This window comes from Staurois parvus, unplaced genomic scaffold (genome assembly GCF_062004578.1).
Source record: "Staurois parvus isolate SC_StPar_1 unplaced genomic scaffold, SC_StPar_1.0 ptg000287l, whole genome shotgun sequence".
Classification (NCBI taxonomy): domain Eukaryota; kingdom Metazoa; phylum Chordata; class Amphibia; order Anura; family Ranidae; genus Staurois; species Staurois parvus.
In genome coordinates this window covers 17,946,811-17,973,230 of record NW_028318083.1, presented here as the reverse complement: position 1 = coordinate 17,973,230, position 26,420 = coordinate 17,946,811, and the positions used below count along the sequence as shown (strand labels likewise).

At 43.3% G+C, this 26,420-nt stretch overlaps 1 protein-coding gene across 1 annotated transcript in view; it reads left to right on the top strand.

The window, feature by feature from the left end:
* The first annotated feature begins 4,464 nt into the window (after positions 1 to 4,464).
* RNF144B (ring finger protein 144B) overlaps positions 4,465 to 26,420 on the top strand; it is a 110,440-nt gene continuing 88,484 nt past the window's right edge. Inside the window, exon 1 of the mRNA XM_089682265.1 lies at positions 4,465 to 4,773. The gene's annotated coding sequence lies outside the window, so the exon portion shown is untranslated. The remainder of the gene's footprint in view (positions 4,774 to 26,420) is intronic.

Here is a 26,420-nt window from a genome sequence, read left to right as displayed (position 1 = left end):
CATCACTGTGATGATGTGACTCCCGTACGCATATGGAAGATGGAAGCGTCTGTGACCAGTGGAAGTGGTGACAGCTCAGTGCTGGAGGGCAGACTTTGACAGGTAATTCTGCCATAATGTACTAATAGGTGACACATACTAGCACCTTATGGCATAAACCACCTGGGGGCCCATTTAATAAAAAAACAAACAGAATTTAAATTTAAGTTACATGTGAGCCCTCACCATGTAAAACAGCCCATTCAGTTTAAAACAGAAATGAAAGGCAAAACATTTGTGTATAGGTATAAAAAAACATTATAAATACCTTTTCCCCTTTTTTTATAAGTGATCACATTCCCTCTGTTCTCATCTGGAGGAGCTAGGGGAGGAGAAACAGCATTACTCTGGTCTTCCCAATGAATGGCTGTGCAGGATATGGGGGTGGGGGCGTTTCAGCACAGGCCTGATCATTGGATTAACTCCCAGCACAGCCAGAAACCTGACCACTCTGTGCTCTCTTGCTAGTGTGGTCAGTCTTTAATAAGAAAGGAATGGCAGGAACAACAAAGATTTCACACAAAGGAAACAATACAAAGATAACAGGATACTTTTTCATACACATACATGGTACAGCAGGCACATATCAGGAATATGAACGGTTGAGATTACATATTCTTTAATATTTTTTAAGGCTAGGTTCACATTTATGTGTTGCAGTAATGGGCGCAAAATTGCGTTCCTGCAGTGCAAAAAGATGCTCATCCCTTTTGCAGGCACACAGTGGTGCTATTCATTCTTAGACTTCATGCACACTAGTGTTTTTTTAACCTCTTCACGTGTTCAAATGTGCGGCCTCCCGGCATCTGGGCCCTGACGCCAAGCAGCCACACATTTGCGTGCAAATTAACAAAAATATATGTGCCGAGAGCGCTCCCAGCACACATGTCCGGTATTCACAAAAAGGTCCCAATCTCCTCTTTCGATCGGGACCTTTCCTGCTCATGTGACCGCCGTGACGGCGAATCACGGTGGTCACATGACCTTAAAACCCGCCTCGCCTCCCGGCTTCTGGAACCCTTAAAGGGCTTCACATCTTGCAGCAAAAAAAAATTTTTTTGTAGCTTTTTGGAGTGTTTTTCCAGCAGAAAAAAAACATTAAATGCCCCTAACAGCTTTTTTCTAGCTTTTTTTTCTCTACATGTACTGTAAAAATGCTAATAAAACACCAATGCTCCTAAACGCTACTAAAAATGCTATTATCAGCATTTTATCCAGCGTTTTTTTAGCTTAAAAAAATGCTAGTGTCCATGGAGCCGTAAGGCACCCACATACACCTGTGTGTTTTGGTGTGGTGTTTTCTTTTTTTTTTTTTTTTTTGAAGGGTATACTTCTTTTGTGTGTTTTTTAGCGTAGGGCAGCCCATTGAAATGAATGGGCTGTCCTAATTGCAACACACAAAATTACACAAATACTGTCGGACTTAGGTGTAAGTGGAGCCTTAGGATCATTTCACATGACTTTGGCCTCTTTCACACAGGCGTTCTACTTTTTTCATCAGCTCGGTCACTTTTTTCCAAGAAAAAACGGATCAGTTCACATCAGCTTTTCATCAGTTTACATCAGTTTATGTCAGTGTGTCAATAGTTTACATCCATTTTTTCATCAGTTTACATCCATTTTTCATCAGTTAATGTCAGTTTGTCAACAGTTTACATCCATTTTCTCATCAGTTTACATCCGTTTTTTCATCAGTTCACATCAGTTTTCATCAGTTTATCAACAGTTTTCATCTGTTTTTTCATCAGTTCACATCAGTTTATGTCAGTTTCTCAACAGTTTACATCTGTTTTTTTCAACAGTTTACATCTGTTTTTCATCAGTTTATGTCAGTTTGTCAACAATTTATATCAGTTTACATCTGTTTTTTCATCAGTTCACATCAGTTTTCATCAGTTTCTCAACAGTTTACATCTTTTTTTTTCATCAGTTTATGTCAGTTTGTCAACAGTTTACATCCGTTTTTTCATCAGTTCACATCAGTTTTTCATCAGTTTATGTCAGTTTGTCAACAGTTTACATGAGTTTAAATACACTTTTTCATCAGTTCACATCAGTTTTCATCATTTTATCAACAGTTTACATCCGTTTTTTCATCAGTTTACATTAGTTTTTCATCAGTTTATGTCAGTTTGTCAACAGTTTACATCAGTTTAAATACGTTTTTTCATCAGTTCACATCAGTTTTTCATCAGTTTACCAACAGTTTATATCTGTTTTTTTTTTCATCAGTTTACATCTGTTTTTGTCCATTTACATCCATTTTTCATCTGTTTACATTCGTTTTCGTCTGTTTACATCCTTTTTAATTCCCTTAACATCCATTTTTGTCTGTTTAAATCCGTTTTTCATTCGTTCCATTTTTTTTTAACAGAAGAAAAAGTTTTCTTCTGTTCAAAAAATGGATGCGGATATTAATGGATGTAAACAGATGATCATCCGTTTACATCCGCTAGTCCATAGAAAAAAATACATGGGTGGCCGTTTTTCATCTGTAAATGGACAGATGAAAAATGGACATACGGAACATCCGTGTGAAAGGCGCCTTTCTGTTCTGGTCTGTCTGCTGTGATGGATTGAAGAAATCCTGATATAAACAGACACAGTTTTCATCTGGCCACCCATAGATTGAACATAGATCCGGTAAGGTCCACTGGCCAAAGAGCAGAAAGGAACTGAACAGGCATGCATGTCACAAATGTGATACTACTGTATTGCTGGTGTGTAAGAATGAGCATGGATTTGGTCCCATCTTTGGGTTTGAACTGTGTGACGGGAGTCACTTTGGGTGGGGGGCCCATGGAACACAGCTCACTTTAGACAGGTGGGGAGACCCGTCTCAGCTCCCCATATCCCTCTTATGTGTAAGTCACCCTGTGCCTGTTAGGGGTACAGGGTGATCTGTCCTAATATTGTGTAGACATGTCTATGAGATAGGTGGGGTGGGGGATTGTAGATTGTTTGGTGTTATGCAGTTGCATCCCATTGTTCTATTGTGTGTCTTGCTTGGGAGCAAACTATTATGGGATGTATGTGTTTATGTGTATTAGCTTAGTGGGGGTGTCTCCAGCAGCCCTCCCTCCTCAAGGGGCTGTCTGCTGGAGTGAAGTTTGAATACATGTGTGTCCCTTGTTACTAAATGTAGATTGCCTCGCCCTGTGACACTATGCAGGGAGGGGGGATTTGTCCCTTGAGTGTCTATATCTTGTATCTGTGTTCAAATAAACTAGTCTACTTTCTGGATTACTTCAAGTTTGGTGTCGTCTAGTCTTGTATGGTCAGCTGTGGTGCCTGTTGTCGGTGTTCGGACGAGGAAGCGGTATTCTAACAGAAGTACCCAAGTGCAGTCTGGGACGGTTCCGTTATAAACTGAAAAGGAAGTTGTTACACCTGCTCAAACAACAGCGACCATGGAGGATGCTGGTGACATCATTGTCCTAAGATGGCCACCGGGGGCGGACTGACCATTTGGTAACTCGAGCACTGCCCAAGGGCCCGGGGTCAGTAGGGGGCCCCATGAGATGCCCCTGGTACCTTTTTCATAGGTTTTTTTGAGTTTGGGCAAGGACACAGGGGCCCCATGATCCCCTATTGCCCGGGGGCCCCATGAGTTGTCAGTCCGCCCCTGATGGCCACATTAGGTCAATGACACTGTGCCATATGGTCATATTAGGTCAATGATGTCCTAAGCATCTCCTTCCCTTTGTGGGGCAGGGATAGCCATGGTTGCAGTTGATTGGACAGCAGTGACAGCTTCCTTCCAGGTTCAGCCCAAACCTATGCTCAGCCCTACTTGTCACCAGCAACATGATCACATCTGGTATTTTATTTATTACAGGTATTTATATAGAGCCGTCAATTTTCGCAGCGTTTTACCTATATATCTATAGTACATTAACGTCAGTGGTATGCTCCTAACAATTTCAGGCAGCAACAGCTTTTTTTAAAGGTTTAGGCTGGTTTTACACTGATCCTAGCACAAACGCTTTTGCATTTTTACCACGATTTTGTCGTGTTTTTACCACGTTTTCCATTTATTTCAGTGCAACAAGCAGGATTTCAAAACACACATCTGACCCACAACGGATCAGGGTGAAGAGTTCCACAGGAATACATGGTCACACAGTTTTCTTCCGCTTTTTTTAACGCAAAAGCAGAAGAAAAATGGATCAGTGTGAAACCAGCCTTTAACCATAGGAAGAAAAACGGTTGTAAGTAACGCCAACCATGATGGTCGGTTTTCGTCTGGATAATATAAATAAAGATATGTGAAATAAAAGGATTGCATCTTGTAAATACTATCATGACCTGCATACAGATATCAGAACATGGCAACCAATCAGCGTCTAGCTTTCATTTTCCAAGCTTACCTGAACGAGCTGAAGCCAGAAGCTGATTGGTTAGCTTGTTCCAGGTTCCGTTTCTCTCTGTAGATCGGTGTGCAGGGCTGTGTGGATTTCTTCATGTCAGCTGAGTTGATGTAATCACCTGCACCGACCGAGGAAGCCCTGATGGGAAGTAGGAAGTGCAGTGTGCAGGCTTCCTGTACTTTACATCCACGGATCTCTACACACAAGCCGTGACGTGATCGCCACAGAATGGCACCTCGCTGTGTATAGAGGGAGGAGATTAGTCCTTCTACAGAGGGAGAGAGAGAGGAGATCTCCCTGGAAGGTGGACAGAGGGGACTACACATGTCTGGGCACCAGGCGGGAGATCCATAGGAACACCAAGGTAAGCACACCGCCCCCCCTTCCGCCACATCTGTCCGCACAGCTGTCACTTCACACATCGCTGTCACATCGCCGGACACTCCAGATGGCTGACCGCGATCAGACCACACGGGGGACGCTCACTGTTACCTGGACTCGGCGTGTGTGTCTACTGTGTACATCGCCGACCTACTGTATACGGAGTGTGCGACCCCCTCACCTACCTACTACATGGGTATACCGTGCTGTATACGGGGTGTGCGACCCCCTCACCTACTACATGGGTATACCGTGCTGTATACGGGGTGTGCGACCCCCTCACCTACTACATGGGTATACCGTGCTGTATACGGGGTGTGCGACCCCCCTCACCTACCTACTACATGGGTATACCGTGCTGTATACGGGGTGTGCGACCCCCTCACCTACCTACTACATGGGTATACCGTGCTGTATACGGGGTGTGCGACCCCTTTACCTACCTACTACATGGGTATACCGTGCTGTATACGGGGTGTGCGACCCCCTCACCTACTACATGGATATACTGCGCTGTATACGGGGTGTGCGACCCCCTCACCTACTACATGGGTATACCGTGCTGTGTACGGGGTGTGCGACCCCCTCACCTACTACATGGGTATACCGTGCTGTATACGGGGTGTGCGACCCCCTCACCTACCTACTACATGGGTATACCGTGCTGTATACGGGGTGTGCGACCCCCCTCACCTACCTACTACATGGGTATACCGTGCTGTATACGGGGTGTGCGACCCCCTCACCTACTACATGGGTATACCGTGCTGTATACGGGGTGTGCGACCCCTTCACCTACCTACTACATGGGTATACCGTGCTGTATACGGGGTGTGCGACCCCTTCACCTACTACATGGGTATACCGTGCTGTATACGGGGTGTGCGACCCCCCCCTCACCTACTACATGGATATACTGCGCTGTATACGGGGTGTGCGACCCCCTCACCTACTACATGGGTATACCGTGCTGTATACGGGGTGTGCGACCCCCTCACCTACTACATGGGTATACCGTGCTGTATACGGGGTGTGCGACCCCCTCACCTACTACATGGGTATACCGTGCTGTATACGGGGTGTGCGACCCCCTCACCTACCTACTACATGGGTATACCGTGCTGTATACGGGGTGTGCGACCCCCTCACCTACCTACTACATGGGTATACCGTGCTGTATACGGGGTGTGCGACCCCCTCACCTACCTACTACATGGGTATACCGTGCTGTATACGGGGTGTGCGACCCCCTCACCTACTACATGGGTATACCGTGCTGTATACGGGGTGTGCGACCCCCCTCACCTACTACATGGGTATACCGTGCTGTATACGGGGTGTGCGACCCCCTCACCTACTACATGGGTATACCGTGCTGTATACGGGGTGTGCGACCCCCTCACCTACCTACTGCATGGGTATACCGTGCCACCTCACGGCCTACCTCCGAGTGCCTGCCACTTACCTCACTACAGGGATGACCAGAACTCTGCCCTCTATAGATTAGGAAATCTATATTTCTCTATCCTATCTATCTATCTATCTTAGTCTGTCTAATCTGTCTATGTATCCATACTAAATCTATATTTTTATATCTTTCTATCTATCCACCCAAGTAAATCTTTCTATCTTTATATATTTATGCATCTTAGATAGATAGACTGACTAAGATGGATAAATATATAACGATAGATAGAAAGATATAGAAATATAGATTTAGTATGGATACATAGACAGATTAGACAGACTAAGATAGATAGACTGACTATCCTATCTATCTATCTATCTATCTATCTATCTATCTATCTACAGTATCTATCCATTCATCTTAGCAAATCTATCTGTCTATTTATCTATCTCTCTATCTATTGGTGTGGCAGTGGCTCGGGTTTCACCTGTGGCTCTCAGCTCCCTTTGGTTTTGCTCTCACTGGTGCTTAATAGATAGCTGGCGATAATCTTGCCGTAGAAATTTCTTTCTGTAACAGAATGGTTCCCAGAACGTTTAAGCGGAGTTCTCTATTTTATACTGATCCCTGACAAAGGACAGTGGCTCTCTGACACCAGGTCCCTCTGCTCAGGGTTAAACTCTTGTACCAAGGTGCCCGTTGTCAGTGAAGATCAGCTGCTGTCTGTCTCAGCCAGTGAAGCCCAAACATCTTCCCTGGGAACGACATCACTACTTCACCTTCCTTTTTTTTATTTTCCTGTGGAACAACTGCAGGTTCGGACTTCTGATGATACAAGGGGTTTTAAATTGTTTTTATTTTGGCAGCACTTAGGGCTCGTTCACACTAGGCTGTTTTGCCAACGCTTGCCAAACGCCCCTATAGCGTTTGGCAAGCGTTGGTCCGGCGTTTGTGGAGCGTTTTTTAACGCTCGGCAAACGCTCCGCAAACGCCGCATGCGCGGTTTAGCGGCGGTTGCTAGGCGTTTGCCGAGCGTTAATAACGCCCCACAAACGCCTATAATGCAGTTTGAGTGGTGTTACCGCTCTGCAAACGCCCCGCAACCGCGTCGCAACTGCACCGCAAACGCCGGCCGGGCGTTTGCGGAGCGGCACCATAGACGAGAATAGGAGGCTTCAAAGCCTCCTGACTCGTCCAGAGGCGTCCGTTTTGCCGCGACGCAACGCGACGCAAACGCTCCCGTTAGAACAGCACCATGTGCTGTAATGTGCAGAATTGGCAGAGGTGTTTGGGAAGCGGTAAAAACGCTTCCCAAATGCCTCTCTGCCGCCTGCACACAAGGCTAGTGTGAACGTAGCCTTAATGGACATGCGAACCTGACAAACTGTACCTGGCATGATTACAACTACTATGTAGGTAGTATGTAGTCTACTCTCTTAATTTGCTAAGCCCCAGTTCACACTATAACCTGCATGTGAGTCGCGCAGGAACCGCAACAGACTCTTGTGCTGTTCTCATGCGATTCAGTGCAGTGCAATTTGAGCCCATTCATTTTCGAGTTTAAGTATCGGTTCACACTGAAACCCACTTTAAAATCGTGCTACTTCACTTGAAGTCATAAGATTTCATAGCCGCATGTCAGTGCAACTTCAGGTGCGACATGGCTGTCATCTGTGCAACTTCATGCACAGATGTCTATGCAAGTTGCACCTGAAATCACAAAAAATAGTGCAGGAACCTTTTTTTTTTTTTTTTGGCAATCGGTGCAGAGCTTCAAAGTTGCACCGATTTGAATGGTTCCATTGGCGACAATAGAGTACGACTTGTCATGTGATTTGTCATGTGAAACTGTCAAATTGCATGACAAGTTGCACCGGTGTGAACCAGGACTAACACCCCTGTCACATCAAACCCGATTTTTAAATCGTGCGACTTACAGTGACATTGCACGATTTCAAAATTGGGTGACCTGCAGATTTCCTTGAGATTTGCAAGACATCTGACACACTTTTGAAATCGGTGCTGCTCCAACCAAGTCGGAACCGCACTGATATGACCGCTCTGATAGCGGACAATAGGGTGCCACTTGGCATACGATTTGCAAGTCACCTGGCATGCCAAATCGCACCCGATGTGACGGGGGGTTTAAGGGCTCATTCTCATGTGCAGCAGCCCTTACTGCTCCTCTGAAAATCAGTCCACAATCTGTCATGTCACGTCCTCACCACCTGTTTTAACCTTAGTGTTACTAAACCCAGGACCCTGCATTCACTATACAGAATCTGGTCCCACAGTACACCAAACGCAATTATTTTAGTAAATATAAACTGCTAAATACCTTTTCTCATCAGCAGTATATAGTCTTGTGACTTCTATCATTATCCAGCAGAGCACTGGTTAAAGAGTTTTCATTCTGCCCTGGCTGTCCTATTAGGCTGCAGGACCCCTGATCCTTTGTCTGGATAGTGCTGATTGGCCATGTGCTGATCACATGCATTCTCCCAAGGAAAAAAAAAAACCTCTCTAGCAATACACACTAAACTGAGCGTGTGCAGAGTGCCTGATAGGGCTCTGTATTATCAACAAGTTAATTGGGGACTGTGGAAGAAGAGGAGGATCAGAAAAGACAGGATCAAAGAGCCTTTTTACACACTGGAGGATTAACCCCTTAGGTTCCACAGTGAGTATAACAAGCATGCTTTACTACATATACAGACTGATTTTACTGTTGCAGGCCGGTTGCAAACACATACATTTAAATAGGTTGCCTTCAAAATGTGCCATGCGGTTTAATTTTTGTGATGGAAATACAGCATTGTACAACCATGAGTAACTGCATGTCCTTTAGGTGGGGGAGGTAAAACCACAGCTTAATCGCCAGCTTTTACTGCCCATGTGAACAAGCCGTAGGGGGAAGGGGTGATATTACCTACCTTACCCTCCCCCCTGCTTTGACGGGCTCTGGCGTTCTCCTCTTTTTCCTCTAGCGCTCCAGGCTGTGGCCGCTCCCGTGACGTCATCATGTACATTGTAGGGCTATTACCCCTGTATTGTATGTGGAGGAGTCTCTGGGATTGTCTTTGGGAGGAGGGGACTGGTTGCACAGCTAAAGGCACCCTGCTGGAGTGAGGAGTATGGTAAGCACTGATTTCTGTTCCTTTACCTCTAGGCAAAAATGTAATCCTTGCAGTGTGGTGGGGCCCCAATACAAGGACAGTTTTTTCCTGTGCTCGGAGATTGTTATTATTATACAGGATTCATATAGCGCCAACAGTTTACGCAGCGCTTTACATCACAAGAGCAGACAGGATAATTACAATACGAATGAATACAGGAGAGATCAGAGGGCCCTGCTCGTTAGAGTTTACAATCTAAGAGCACGGGATTTAATTATTCAGTCTAGACGTTTGGAAGCTGCTCCTTCTTTTTTTTTTTTTTTTTTTTTTTGGATTTTTGTAAATTTGCATAAAATCATTTTGAAAAAAAAAAGAAGTTTGGAAGCTGCTATTGCGCTCCTGTTTTTGACAGTGTAAAGTATGGGGCTGTCATATGCATGTTCACTGACAGCTGTGGATCCTGTACCTTTAAACCCAAGTTGGTTCTTTCATGCCTGTGCCCATGGGAAGAGTTGGCATACAGGAGCACACACCGAATGGCACACTAGTTACTCTGTGCTTCTCCTGCTTGGTTTAAAGGGATCAAGTATGAACTGCCAATTATTGTATTAAAAAGGAGTTTAAAAGTTGACAACAGATTGGTCCTTTTGCTGTCAATTAAAACAGTATTAAAACCAAAACAGTAATATATTGCAAATTACCAATCATTCGATGTGGTGGCTGCATTCGTTTTCTTTAGTTTTTTTTCTCCTGGTGATCTAGCCAGTAACAAACCTCCTGTATTAGAGTGCCTACACTTTGGATGAAGGGGCACAGGGGCACCTTTGGACAGCAGCATTGTCAGTCTATGGGGGGAGGAGAATGTTAGATGGACTAGCAGATTTAGATACACTAACACATTGAAGTCAAACTACCCACACTATAGTTAGGCTCCATTCACACTTATGCGACTTCAAAACTGTGCGATTTTTATTTGCGACTTTACAGTGCAACTTTGATGTGACCTTGACGGGACTTTGATGCGACTTTGGATGAGTGTGACTTTGGATGATTGTTTGTGCTGTACAATGTTGCATACAAGTCACATGCATATCATTCAGGTGTGACTTTGGAGGGTTTACATCAGGGGTCTGCAACCAGTAGATCTCGGCCAGGTGACTGGTAGATCACGGTCTGGACTTGCTGACCCACCATCCCGCAGCATCAAACAGAGTGCAATGCAGAGGGACTACTTGTAAAGTTGGGGCTGTAGTAGGGAGCAAGAGTCGCATAAGCCGATGCAGTACTGGCTCCTGTCTCATGTGGAGTGATACCAACATTACTCCATCTTTTATCCTGGCTAAAACTGCGACTCAACAGCCGGGTTTTATCAACCCCCCCCCCCCCCCCCTCAAATTTACATGTGCACAAGCCCTAAGGGTGCCGCTGAGGCCTCATTCACAAGTACAGCAGGCTCTGAAAAGCGATCCGAGTGTTTGACTGCTGGTCAGGAGGCAATATGCTGCCCCCTCACAACCTGATTTCAACCCATGATTGACATGCATTTTCAACATGGTAGTGCAGCAATTAGAGGTTTAAATCAGGTGTGAGAAGGTGAAACTGAGCAACACTGTGCCTGGTGATCTTTGATATCTTCCATGTTGTTCAGGTAGATCTTGACCTCTTTAAGGTTGCCTACCCCTGGTTTACATTGAAGTCTATGGCCCACAAGTTGCATGAAAGTCGGACTGAAGTAGTGCAGGAACTGCTTTCAAGTCTCTGCGACTTGAAGTCACACAGATATAAATGGTGCTCATTGGCAAACATGGGGTGTGACTTGCCATGCGACGTTGAACTCCAAAGTCACATGACAAGTTGCACAAGTGTGAATGGGCTCTTACACAAGCAGTTACAGCAAATTTTTTGTTTTTTTTTTCTTTTAGTAATAAAGATTTTTCATAAATAAAAGCTGCCCATTGTAAGCCTCCCTGTCAGTGGTAAAATGTTTTGTCTCCGCCTTCTAACTGCTACATCTGCAGAAGAGCTTGTTTTGTTGAAAAACAACAGACTTACTGGCCAGATCACCAGATGAAAATAAAGGAAGCTAGTCAAAAAAAAAAAATAAAGAAAATGAATGCTGCCATCACATTTTAAGAATTGTTAAGCTGCAATATATTTAATGTTTGCTTTTGGGTTTATTTGCACTTTGAATTGAATGGGTACACCGCAGCATTTCTCTGCTTCTAAAATGAAACGTATTTCTATAGATTCCGGCAGAGGAAAGGAATTGTACTTTCCTGAGTGTGCTGGGTATTCCCATAAGCAGTTCCTTCGAAAGTCCCTAAGATTTAAAGGTATTTAGACCTGTCTAGCTCATGGAAGTCGCAGGAGCCGGATCTGATGTGGAGACTGTATATGTATATCTAAACATGATCCTATGTTTATGGGTGGTAAGTATTTTTTCTGCATATTAAAACAAACATCTCTAGGAAGGATAATTGGGGAATGGCAGTGCCAGGCCTTTTAAGTGACACATCCTTTGTTTCCTTGGTTGTTTTGTAATCCATTGTTTTGGTGTCTCATCAATCAGCCGCCCTGAGTTACTGTGCTGGTTCAGTCAGTCCCTTGCAGGTGTGTACTGTGCGTCTCTCCCCACTGATAAATAACCTTTTAATAATGTCAAATTGTATTGTTATAGCTATTGAGTGGCGGATTTGTGACGCAGGTCCTATTTTGCCTTTATTTATAGCTGAAAAAGAAGAGATCATCATTCTAGAAAGGCTTCATTTTTAGCTCTGTAGACTTGGGAGTAATTTTCAAATACAGACAGTCCCCAAGTTACAAATATCCGACTTACATACGACTCATACTTAAGGTCAGGTTCACCTATGTGCAGGCTACGATTTGCGCGGGCATGGGAGCGCATTCGTTTGAATGGACTCCCGTGTCCCGGGACATGCAGGGAAGAATTCCCTACAGTACACGGGAAATCGCAGTCCGCACGGAAACTGAGGTTCCCTGTAAGGTTGAGATTTCCAGTATGAGCGGCATGCCATTAGAATTAATACAAGTGTAAAATCACAACGCACACGTTCCTGTTTTAAAAATGGCTGTGTGTATAAGTGGGTGCTGCAGTGACCGTCGGCTGGAACAGAATCCGCAAGGGAGAATGTAACCAGCCCACCGAGGATCGCCAATATGTGTCCAAAGGTTTTAATGAATGATCACATATTTACAGCAAGACAACGTTTCGGAGTCTCGCAGGACCCCTTTATCAGGCATGTGACTATGCCTGATGAAGGGGTCCTGCGAGACTCCGAAACGAAGGGGTCCTCCGAGACTCCGAAAAGTTGCCTTGCTGTAACTGTGTGATCCTTCATTAAAACCTTTGGACCCATATTGGTGATTCTCGGTGTGCTGTTGACATTCTTCCATTAGAATTAATGGCACCTGCCTGCTGGTCCTGCATTCCTCTGTGTGGGTGATGCGGCTGCAGGTATTTGTGTGGGTCCCTTAGAGACACCAAATGCACAGATGTGAACCAAGCCTAAGAACAGAGACAGCGTGACGTCACGCTGGCCCCAGAAACCGCACCTTGCTGCTCACTGTAGGCTGCCACCTACTGTTCGGTGGACCTGTCAGCAATCCCACATCACTGCATGGCTAGTTAAGGCTTGCCTTTGCTATCCAAAACTTAAAAATATTTTTTTGGCTGGAGTTACACTCATGTGTAAAATGTACCTGTTCCAACTTACATACAAATTCAACTTAAAGTGGAACTGCACTGCGTCTGAGCACCACAAACCAAAAATGCTATATAATTCATTTTTAATATTCAGAGCAAACTCCTCCATTCATGCATGTATCTATGCTTTATTTTGCTGAGAATTAATTTTGAAAAACACCCCCTGGCATGTCTGGCTGCAGCCATCTTGAGTAAGGGCAGATGATTTATGTAGAAGTTACTTTCTGGAATCCATCTGCCATTAGCTCAGGCATTGGCTGAGTGGAGAACCCTCCCTCCCTTCCTGAAGACTGCTGGGATGTATGACATCATTTGCCTAGGCATGGAAACCAGGAAGTAACTGAAGAAATGGAAAAAAAAAAGTTTAAAACAAGTAAATATGATATACTTTCCTATTTACTAATGCTAGAAGCATAAGGATTAAAAATAGTCAATATTGATTGAGAGAGTGAAGCTCCACTTTAACTGTTTCCCAAAATAGTTAATGACATGAATGATAACTGTACTCTAAACCAAACCGTCAAACCATCAAATGGCTGGTGTCATAACTGATCACATGTGCAGCACCATGGCAAATTCAGATCAAACCGAGGCTAAGATGGCAGCTTCCTTGGCTGTAAATGATAGGAGGGGGTAGCTCTTCCATCTTTCCCGCAGTATTATAGTTAGATCTGCTTTATCTGTTAAAAAAAATGGATTGAAAAAGGTGTTAAGGTGGAATTCTTGTGGGTACACCTTGTATAAAAATATATTTTTTCATATAAATTATAGAAATACAAGATACTGTAGTTTAAAATAACAACCTTAGGCTTGCCATACATTATGCAATTTTCTTTCCTTCAACCATAGGTTGAAGGAAAGAAAATTGCCTGAATCCCCCATCAACACAGTCAAATTTGATGAGGGAGCTTTATTATGATCCTCCCCACCAGCAGAATGCAATGATTCCTGTTGGTGGCTACAGCTGCATGGAAAAAAATCAACAGGCTGGTTTTATTGAAGTCGATTGATTGGCTTCAGTACAATCAACCTGGCCATGGACTGATTGAAATTTTGGCCAGCTCCTGCTGAACCAGCCAAATTTCGATCCGTCTATTACTCCACCTTGCTGTCCTCCCCTCCCCAACTTTTTCCAGGTATCTTCGCTCTGGGTCTACTTTCCCTGGGGGTAGGTGGTTCCTGAATGCTGCAGAGAGCGGTGCCTCATTACGTGGCAAAGCACTCTAGCATTCCCCTGTGAGACCAGGGCGGGCTGATGATGTGTCCTCCGTGGACTGACCCTTAGATTTGTTCATGATTCTTGGATTATTATTTTTGAGCAATGCATGTATAGTCGACTCCACCCCCTGCAGGTGGGTGGAGCTATGAGTCATCTGTTTAAGATTCTGGTTATATATAGAGAGAGAGAGGGCTTAGGCTCCCTTGGCTCTGAGGTTGAGGGTTACCCTCGAAATGCGTCAGCAGGACTTGGCTCCTAGATGGCACTTCATTGATGTCAGCGTCCTTGGCTCATTGTGGATCAATGCATCTTGTGGCTGTCTATCTATATGCGATCTGTCACTACTTGTTTGTGAGTATAATATTTTATCCACGTTTTAATAATCCGTTATCTGGGATAGTGCGCTAGGCCAGTGCGCTCTTGTTTTATTCCTTCTGCAGTTGCATCTGGACTCCTCCTGTAAGCTGGCCCGTCCGTTGGAGTTTCGCACACATCTGAGTTCCACAGAATACTTCTGTTCCTGGCCTTTCACACCCAAGGAGCTTTTGACATTATTTCACTCTTAGGCTCCATGTACACTGCAGCTGATAAACTCACATTTAGGAGCTTTTCTGCATTTTTTTTCAGCAGCCCCTGAACTCTCCCTAATGTTTTCCTATGTGTCCATGTACACATCGTCATTTACAGTCGTTTACAGGCAGTTGAGTTTACAGGTGTTTTTTTTGATCGTGCCAAACTTGCGTTCAGGAGTAGATTTTTATCAGCATTTCAAACTCCAAATGCTTGTAAACGCAGCTATAGGCATTTGCGTTTGGAATATTTTTTTAACTCTTCCATTTCCAGATGCTGTCCAGAGCCTTTTTTCATCACAAAAAAATGCATGCAAAGCGTTTTCCAGGTACTCCACTGGACCTGGTACACCAAACTATGAGAAAATATGTTAGACACGGCTGCAATATTTTCTGCACAGAAATGAGCTGGAACACATCCAAACACCACCAAAAAAAAAGAAAGACAGCTAATCTCAACAAATACTGCTCTCTCTGCTTCTGCTCTCTCTATTTCTCTCAAAATGTCTGAAATAGTACATTTTTTTACTGTTTTTCAGTGCATTCTGGCCATTTTGGAAGGTCTCCTGAGGTTATCTTTAAAAAACGCTTCAAAACGCATATGCTCATAAACGCAGTATGCAAACACGGCTAAACAGATGTTTTTTAACCTACAATTTCCTGCAGTCAGTTTCCATCGTTCAGAAGTGTCCTGTGTATATGGAGCCTTAGACTGACCCTTAACGCCTGGGCTCAGAGGAAGTGGGTTGAATTATGTTTTGCATGATTCAGCCTAGAAAAGAACAGATGAGGGGTTGCAAAGTACTGAGTCTTTTAGGGACAGCGCTAGAGAGTAAATATTACAGCCAGAACTGCTTTTTAATTTATTTTTTTTAATGTACTTAAAAGTTTAACATTTCATTTGAAAATAGAGATGAGGTTTTAATTAAATTGACTCCGGACCATTATAAATATATATCCTTTTAAATGCAATGCAGTGTGACAAGAATTCTACCCCCCGTTGAGTGAATGGGCAGCACCCCAACCGCATTCCATACAGGCAGTTTTGGCAGAGTGGTACAGGCTTCTAGGGGTTAAAAGAGGTGGTAAGGAGGCAACTTATCCTCCCCTCACTGCCTGTCAAAGGCCCTCGAAAAGTAATCCACCACAGAACAGTCTTCAGAGGGCAATACTTATGTAAAGAAGCCCTAAAACTCTTAAATTTCCATGCAATGGGTTAAGGTTCAGTTTCCTGGCTGTCTTCTGGCACAGCTTTCACGGATTGAGCTATTTATCACTAGCCTGAGTTCCCCATAGATTTCTGTAAAGAACTGAGTGTGTTTGAAACAAAGATTCTGCATCATGCAATTTGTAATGAATTCTTCCTAGGAATGAACTAGGTGACAATGTTCTCTTGGTATAAAAGCTAAGCTTGATTTGTCAAAGAGCACATGGGGTGACATAGAACTCCCCACCAAGGTTGGAGGCTTCAAGTATAACTAAAGGCAAAACTTGACTTTTCGTTTTGGATGGAGTGCAGAGGGATTAGAACCCCTGTCAGTTTTTATTGCTGTATGTGTCCCAATTAGGAAGAATCACCCTCTCTATCTGTCCTGTTTACCATTATCATTGAAAGTAAAAGAAAACTCCAAATTTTGGGTTGTCCCCTGAAAGGTAATAGAAAATCTTCCAGTGAGGACACTAGTTCTGGTGACCCCTAGGAATTCCCTTAAAGTTGTTCTAAAGGCTCAAGGTTTCTTACCTTCATACATTGTATGCTTAAAAGCAAAAACCTTTTGTGTGCAACATCAGCTCCCCCTAATACTCACCTAAGCCCCTTCTGAATTCTTTAGAATCACTTTAATTTGCAAGGATTTCCTCTCACTTCCTGTTTTGGCTATGGGACAGGAAGTGAAGGTAAATTTCCCCAATGGGACACAGAGGGCGAAAAAAAGAGCCTTACTGGGGTTATAACCCTCCCTTACTCTATCCAAAATGAAAAAGTGTTTTACTAATAGTTCTACTTTCAGTGAAGACTCAAAGCTAATAAAGAAATGTGGTTCAGCAGAAATAGTTATGTTTCCAGTTTGAATTACCAAAATATTTATGGCACTTTGACATAAGGACGTGCAAGCTATGAATCTGTATCACTGACCTCATGTTCCTTATAAATAGAGATTATGTACACTATCATTAATGACACTTTAGTCCCATATACTGGACGCAGACACAAATATCTCGTTCAGTCTGTGTGTGATGTGGCTGAGCAGACACACATTAGGTTCTCATTAAAGGGAAGGAATATGGCAAGTTGGCATGTGGATTTTCTGGTCTGAAATCGTGTACGTTACTCGTCACACATTGTCGCAGGCTGATTTGATTACCGGTACTTAGTTTCCATACACTGGGAGCAGCAGGACAGTTCACAGACTTGGCTGTTTACATAGATATTTTCTGGTTAGGTTTGTTTTTCAGCATGTGCCGAGATTCCTGTGTTGGAAGTTCTGTAGGCTGCCATTAAAGTGGACCTTCTTTCCAAATACAATCGGACTTTCTGCTGCCTTCTCCCTTCCTTCCCCTACATTTGGATATTATTTTTCTTAACTTCACACAGGTTATTTATTCTTTTCATAATACTTTACCTAGGAGAGAATTATGTTGCCCCCCCGAATTCTGCATGTGCGTAGGTGTGCCACATGGCTTTTGGTCTCCTTCACCAGAGTAGATGTTGGCGCCGGAGGGGGACAGAGCCAAAGCTATAGGGGACTGAAGTTTCTTTTTAATATTTGACCTAAGTTAATCTTAATACATTTGTAGATCAGAACTCCGTCCATGGCATGAAACCTCAGGGATTTCAAATAGTTAACAGAGATCTTGCATCTAAATAGCAAGCTCTGCCTATTTAGTGAGGACCCCCTCCCCATCTTAATTTCTGCACAGAAAGAAGTGGGGGGCTAAAAAGTTATAAGACAAGGGTGACATCACCACCTACTAGGTGAGTTCCTGGGGAATGCCACCGAGCAGCTTAAATCTCCCAAGAAGACACTACTGCACTGCGCTGTAATGTCATCTTATGAGATTTGCTGTACCAGGAATTCCCCAGGATCTCATCAGGAGGATGGTGCCGTCTCCTCTTGCAGGATATTGCAATGGACTAGGATGGGGGAGGGGGCTCACGGACTGCAAGCCTAAAAAACAGGCAAATGTCTCACCAAGATACCTGTCCTTATTAGTGCAGAGACCCACCTTAAAAGATAATGGGCAATGTCCCAATTATTGTCAAGGTTACAGTTATCTTTATTAGCAAATATGATTAAATATCAAATGATTATAATCCTTCCAGACGCACTTTTGTCACCAGACCTTCTCCGGCATCCTTTGCCTGAAAGATGCATCACATATCTCTATGGAGGTTTGTAGGTAATCTTTTGACATACAAGCAGAAGATTGGAGAAAGACGAGAGGAATGAGTGCTTGGAAAGGGACGTGCAGTAACAGCTAGCAGGTTTGGGATCATGAAAATGATTAGTCAAGCCTTATATTTTGCCCTCTCTTGTTCCTCTTTCCTCCCTCATCAACATTCTAATTACATTTTTAATTAAAACTAAGGATGCACTGAAATTTCGGTGGCCGAAACATTTCAGCTGAAAACACCCGCCCCTCGCCAGCTGTCGCCTCCGGCCACCGCTTGGTAGTTCTCAGTCTTATCTGAGAAACCATTGAATGATCCTGGTGCTGGGCATAGAGATGAGCAAAGCAAAAGATGGCCTCCAGTCCTCTCTATGCCCTTGGAGGACCGGAGCGATGTCATTTCCAGTTCCAGCCTTTTTTTTTTTTTTTAAGCACTAGATCAATGCTTTTTTTTTTTTGTTCAAATACTTTACATTGCAGAGGAGAGATGTGGGGTCTTATTGACCCCATATCTCTCCATAAAGAGGTCAGTCACCGTTCTCTGCTTTGCCTCCCCCCAAGCTCACTGGAGCTTTGGGCTGTGGAGGGGGAGGGAGCGGCTCTCTCGCTGAGAAGCTGAGCTAGGTGCTGGTCCAGGCTCCTGGGTGGATCCCGACCATATGGTCGGGCTCTTTCCCCAGCATGGACCAGCTCTGTGATGTCACCTGACAGCAGGCTGCAGCCCACGTTCGACTGAAAAAGGAGTGCAGAATGAAATGCACTCCTGTGATCCACAGCAAATGTACAGCCAAACAAGCTTTGGCTGTGAGTCTCCTTTAAGCTTAGCAGCTGTATATGTTGAGAATATATAGATATTATTTGATTTGCACAGTTTTTTTGCATCTAATTTCATGATTTGGAATTTTGGTTCTATTGAGAACAGAGTGGGAATGTTTTAATTGTATTTATTTAATTAAATGCAAACAAAGGTGATGTCATTACCCAAATATGGCAATATTTGAAATGACTTGCCACTAGGTGGGTGGAGCCTGATGAGGATTTGAGAGACTAGTTCCTCATCAGGTGCCTTTACTTTTGATTGACAGCACAGAGGTGGAGCCTGATGGGGACTAGTTCCTCATTAGCTCCCCTTTACTTTTACAAAAGAGGGGGTGCAGCGCTAGTAAAATACACAATATCAAATAATCACAAAGGATGCAGCTGGTGAGCACAGACAAACACACGTGAAGGAATCAAGAGCAGCAAAGAGCTCTCTTGGAAGCCAATCACACCCGCAGAACCAGCTGCATCCTTTGTGAGGAGACCCCCATGTGAGCAGGCTGTATCCATTGTGTGGTGACCCCTATGAGTGATAGCACCGCCAGGGAGTGAAGAATACCTTGACCAGATCTGACCAGACCCATTTTGATTCTATCCTGAAGACCAGTGGCTTACTACTATTTATGCGCATTTGATTTGCGTATCTGGTGAGTGCGCAATCTCATTATCATTTATCACCTGATCCTCAGTCCTTATCACTGGATATCCTGAGATTATTTGAGATCTTATCAACACTTTTTTTTTTCTTTGTGGACTTTTAACTGAGTCAACACCTTCTAGCACCTTTTGGCCACCATCTAGTGGCTTATGTATTTGCACTTTGTCACTTTATATTTATATCTGTGATTATTTGATATTGTGTATTTTACTAGCGCTGCACCCCCTCTTTTATATGTGTCTTGGAAGGTTTATTGGTACCTTTTTGGTGTACAGCTGCTAACGAATTTGGCATTATTTTAGCGCTCGCTTATTCTTTCTGCATTCACCCCTTTACTTTTGATTGACAGTGCAGAGGTGGAGCCTGTTGGGGATCTGAGAGACTAGTTCCTTATTAGGTCCCCTTTACTTTTGATAGCGCAGAGGTGGAGCCTGGTGGGGATCTGAGAGACTAGTTCCTTATTAGGTCCCCTTTACTTTAGATTGACAGCGCAGAGGTGGAGCCTGATGGGGATATGAGAGACTAGTTCCTCATCAGGTCCCCTTTACTTTTGATTTACAGCACAGAGCAATGGACAGATTCGAAAGCTGCTATTGGACTGAATAGTGGCTATGGATCTACCCACTGCTGTTTACTGTCTTTCAGAAGTAAAGCGGGCCTGATGGAGAACTCCTCTCCCAGTTTCCCATCAGACTACAAAACTCCCCAGCCATGTGCCTGCTAGTGTGACGGGCGCAGTGACCAGGAACAGAGAGAGGGCACTCCTCCAGTATGGGCACTCCTTCCTCAGTGCAGGCACAGACAGAGTCTCTGACCGGTAAATGAACTGGGACCACCGACACTTTTGGAGTCACCTCGACAGAATTCTAAAGGGGATCTACAACAGACTTTATGAATTCCTCTGATAGTATCACTTTTTTTTTTTTGTTTGTTTTACAGTTAATGTGTTGCTTCAAGGTCAGGAATCTGTGCCAGTTATCTAGAAGGCTTCCAAACTACATCATTTTTTCATCAGAGTCTGATTTTATTATTTAAATGTCTAAACATTTTGTACTTCGGACTCTTCTTAGGAGTCATTGAATATATTTGTTAGGAAATGAGATTACTTTGGCAACATAACTGTACTGTCCTGTGATTCAAAGTGCCATTACATTTTGGGAAGGACATTTTTTAAAAGCTAAAAAATGATGTGAAGTGACGTGATTTTAAAACCTATTTTATCTAAAAAGTCCCATGTTTTCCTTCTTTAGTTCCCTTATTACTGTCTGTATCACTGAGTACTAATCAGAGAGGAGCAGATGGTGTCATTGTTGTTCTATTTGCCTTAGCAGACTCTTTGTGTAAGGTGTGCTTTGAGTTTAGATATTTTTAAATATGTACCATAACAAAGATATATTGATGTGATCTCAACCAGACTGTATAACATGTATTGCAGTTTAAAGCGATATTAAACCCAAAAATGGAATATATTGCAGCTTACCAATCCTTAGATGTGGTGGCTGCATTCATTATCTTTTTTGAGCTTTGTTCCCCACTGTTGTCACCTGGTGATCTGGCCAGTAATACACCTCCTGTATTACCTCCACTCTGGATGAATGAGCACAGGGGCACTTTTGGACAACAGCATTGTCAGTCTGGGTGGAGGGGAGTGTTTTCGATGTACTAGCAGATTTAAATAAATTAACAAATCGAAGACAAAGTCCAGCTAAAACTTTATAATCAGTTCCAGCAAACCGTTTTTCCTCTTTGGAATAAAGGTTTTACATGAATAAATAAAAGCTGATGATTGTAATCACCCCTGGTAGTGTTAAATGGTTTGTCCCATGTCTGCAAATGATACATTCTTCTGGAGAGCTTGTTCATTTGTAAAACAACAGACTTACTGTCCAGATCATTGTAGTCTTTTAGATAGAATTGGTAAGCTGCAGGGTGGATTTGATTTAAATCAAACTGATTTAAATCACTAGTCAGTAAGGCTTGATTTAAATCCTAGTTTTCTACATAAAGACTAATTCTTGCTGGTATAACTTTAATATGCAAGTAGATGAAGATTTTTAGAATAACAACTTTTCATATTAGTTTTTTTATCCCCAGTTTAATAGGTTAATCATTCATATTTGGACAACTTTTCTGTTGTACTTAGGAAGGAAACAAATAATCATTACCTTAACCATTAGCCGCCCGGCCAATGGCCGTTTGGCTGCTTGAAATGTGCTCCTGTATTCCGGGTGCACGCCATTTGGCGTGCTCCCGCACATGCGCGGTTGCAGAGCGACGCAGCAGTGCGATCTGTCACCGCCCGTGCACCTCGGACACGGCCGATGACAGATCCGAGTACCAGCTCCCGTTGCAGGTACCATGTGACCTGCTGTGACCAATCACAGCAGGTCACATGACAGTTGTATACAATGGATGGCTTCATTCATGATGCCATCCATTGTATACTAGTACCTAGCTGTGAATGGTCACAGCTAATCACATGCACATGTCATGTGATTAGCTGTGACCAAATCACAGCTAAGCGCAAAAAAAAAAAAAAAAAAAAATACTGATCACTTCCCCAAAGAGGTACAGTGTTACTATGGTCACATTGTACTATTTTGGTCATAGTAAAATATGAAAAAAAATCTTAAAAAAAAATGTAATAAAAAATTAAATATAATAATAAAAAAAAAAAAAAAAAAATATATATATATTTTTTTATACTGTCACCAGTCAGTGTCGCTGTTCACCGCCATGCCAGTTATATGATGACGCTGTACTGCACTGGTGACAGTATGTAAAAAAAAAAATAGTGAAAATAATTTTTTTAATTTTTTAATTTTCCTAAAAATTATGACAAAAAAATACAACTTCAAAAAACTCGCCATGCCTCTAATGAAGTACGTCGGACTGTCTACTCTGCAAAAAGGGGTCATTTGGGGGATATCTGTACTATTCTGACATTCTTGGACCTCAAGATATTAGATTGGCTGTCAGTACTTCAGGATTGATCAATATTCAGATCTATACCATAGTTTGTGAACTCTATAACTTTCCTACAAACTAAAAAATACATCCTAATTTGGGTTATTTTAACCAAAGACATGTAGCAGAATACATCTCGGCCTAAATTTATGAAGAACAATTATTTATTTGTAAACTTTTATAACAGAAACAAAGAAAAATGTGGTTTTTTTTCAAAATTTTTGGTCTTTTTTTGTTAATTTAGCAAAAAATAAAAACCCCAGCGGTGATTAAATACCACCAAAAGAAAGCTCTAGTTGTGTGAAGAAAATGATAAAATTTTAGTTTGGGTACAGTGTTGTATGACCGCGCAATTGTCATTCAAAGTGTGAGAGCGCTGAAACCTGAAAAATGGCCTGGGCAGGAAGGTGTAAAATTGCACGGTATTGAAATGGTTAATAACAATTTAAATAGATTTATTCAACTGAAACAATAACATTCCAGCATATGTTATTTGCTTAAACAAACATCCATGTTTGTTACCTAATTTTGGCTAAACAAAATATATACCATATTTTCCGGCGTATAAGACGACTTTTCAACCCATGAAAATCTTCTGAAAAGTCGGGGGTCGTCTTATACGCCGGTATACGGCGAGCCGGTGTCAAGACGGCACTTTTTCGAGGGGCAGGGGTGTACAGGGGTGGGCAGAGGGGCTGCTGTACCTTACCTGGCTCCGGTCCCGTTCCCAAGACGATCCGGTCCAGGAAGCGCGGCTGCTCCTTCTTTCAGTTCGGCCGCTCGATGGTCGCGCAGCCGCTCGGCTCCGCCTCCTCACCGGTGATTGGGCGCCAGCACTGGAAAGGCACACAGGCAACCAATCACCGGCGAGGAGGCGGAGCTGAGCGGCCCCGCGAAAATCGAGCGGCCGAACTGAAAGAAGGAGCAGCCGCTCCTCTCCCCCACTGACACCAACGATGAGGCACTGTTCCTCCCCCACTGACACCAACGATGAGGCGCTATTCCTCCTCCCTACTTACACCAATGATGGGGCACTATTCTCCCCACTGACACCAACGATGGGGCATTATTCCTCCTCCCCACTGACACCAATGATGGGGCACTATTCTCCCCACTGATACCAATGATGGGGCACTATTCCTCCTCCCCACTGACACCAACGATGGGGCACTATTCCTCCTCCCCACTGACACCAACGATGGGGCACTATTCCTCCTCCCCACTGACACCAACGATGGGGCACTATTCTCCCCACTGATACCAACGATGGGGCACTATTCCTTCCCCACTGACACCAACGATGGGGCACTATTCCTCTTCCCCACTGACACCAACGATGGGGCACTATTCCTCCTCCCCACTGACACCAACAATGGGGCACTATTCTCCCCACTGATACCAACGATGGGGCACTATTCCTCCTCCCCACTGACACCAACGATGGGGCACTATTCCTCCTCCCCACTGACACCAACGATGGGGCACTATTCTCCCCACTGATACCAACGATGGGGCACTATTCCTTCCCCACTGACACCAACGATGGGGCACTATTCCTCTTCCCCACTGACACCAACGATGGGGCACTATTCCTCCTCCCCACTGACACCAACAATGGGGCACTATTCTCCCCACTGATACCAACGATGGGGCACTATTCCTTCCACTGATACCAATGATGGGGCGCTATTCCTCCCACTGATACCAATGATGGGGCGCTATTCCTCCCTCTGACACCAATGATGGGGCGCAATTCCTGCCACTGACACCAATGATGGGGCGCAATTCCTGCCATTGACACCAATGATGGGGTGCAATTCCTGCCATTGACACCAATGATGGGGTGCTATTCCTGCCACTGACACCAATGATGGGGCGCTATTCCTCCCACTGACACCAATGATGGAGCACTATTCCTCCCACTGATACCAATGATGGGACACTATTCCTCCCACTGATACCAATGATGGGGCACGATTCTTCCCACTGACACCAATGATCCAATGATAGGGCACTATTCCTCCCACTGACTAATGATGGGGCACTATTCCTCCCACTGACTAATGATGGGACACTATTCCTCACACACTGACACTAATGATGGGGCACCATCATTAGTGTCCCATCATTGGTATCGTTGGGAGGAATAGTGCCCCATCATTGGTGTCAGTGGGAGGAATAGTGTCCCATCATTGGAATACCATACTGAAATAGCATACCATATTGAAATCAAATCTGATGTTTTTTCATTTTTATTTGGTGTGCGTTGGAAGAGGGGTAGTCTTATACGGTGAGTATAGCTCAAACCTTATATTTTAACAGGAAAAGTAGGGGGTCGTCTTATACGCCCAGTCGTCTTATACGCTGGAAAATACGGTGTATATTTTAAGAAACTTAGACTGTCAGCCCCTTCCTCCTCACACTTAGTTTCACTTTCTTCTTGTGCAGATCTATTCCACTCCAAACAATCAGAAAAATATTGTTTCTATTCTATTCACTGAACTTCTTGAAACTTAGCACTGAAGGGGTTGATTCTGTATTCTTAGGTTTGTAGAAGTTAGGATTAAGGTCTTTTTCTTAACTCTGTTCATGTTATAACATTTTTGCTGTGAAGAGGCATGTGATCTCCGCTGAGTCAAATTCAGTTTTGAGAACTGCAAAAGTAAACCAAGCATCTGTGATAATATCTTGTAGGCAGAGAAACTGCCCAATCTTACAAAAACCTCTGGAAGACCATGACATTGTGAATGGATTAATGGAATTTATTTACCAAAAAAAATAAACATATACAGCCTTATTCTATATAATTAAAAACTAATCTTTATTTCATGATGGAATAACCTTTGGATGGTAATATATTTTCCTCAAAAAGCATTTTATTTAAAAAAATCCAATTTAAATAAAAAAAATCCTTTTTTTTTTTTAATTTTGATTTTTTTTTTTAAAAATCGTTGATTTTTATCCACCCTGGTAAGCTGTGATCTTATAAATGCTTGCTTATGAGTTTAATACCACTTTAACATATGGCATCCAGTGGCGTACTGACCTTCCAGTACATATAGGGAAGCCACTGTCGCTAAAAGGCTTTTGGAGTTGTTAAAAGCCAAAAACCGAGGAAGAATGGTATATCACATTTGAAGCATATGCCTGGAATGGTTGTCTCGTGGTATATCGCATTTAATGCGTGTCCCTGGAATGGGTGTCTCATGGTATATCGCATTTGAAGCATATCCTTTAGAATGGTTGTCTCATGGTATATCGCATTTGAAACCTATCATTAGAATGGTTGTCTCATGGTATATCGCATTTGAAACCTATCATTAGAATGGTTGTCTCATGGTATATCGCATTTGAAGCATATCCCTGGAATGGTTGTCTCATGGTATATCGCATTTGAAGCATATCCCTGGAATGGTTGTCTCATGGTATATCGCATTTGAAGCATATCCTTTAGAATGGTTGTCTCATGGTATATCGCATTTGAAGCATATCCTTTAGAATGGTTGTCTCATGGTATATCGCATTTGAAGCATATCCCTGGAATGGTTGTCTCATGGTATTTCGCATTTGAAGCATATCCCTGGAATGGTTGTCTCATGGTATTTCGCATTTGAAGCATATCCCTGGAATGGTTGTCTCATGGTATATCGCATTTGAAGCATAACCTTTTAGAATGGTTGTCTCATGGTATATCGCATTTGAAGCGTATCCCTGGAATGGTTGTCTTGTGGTATATCACATTTGAAGCATATCCTTAGAA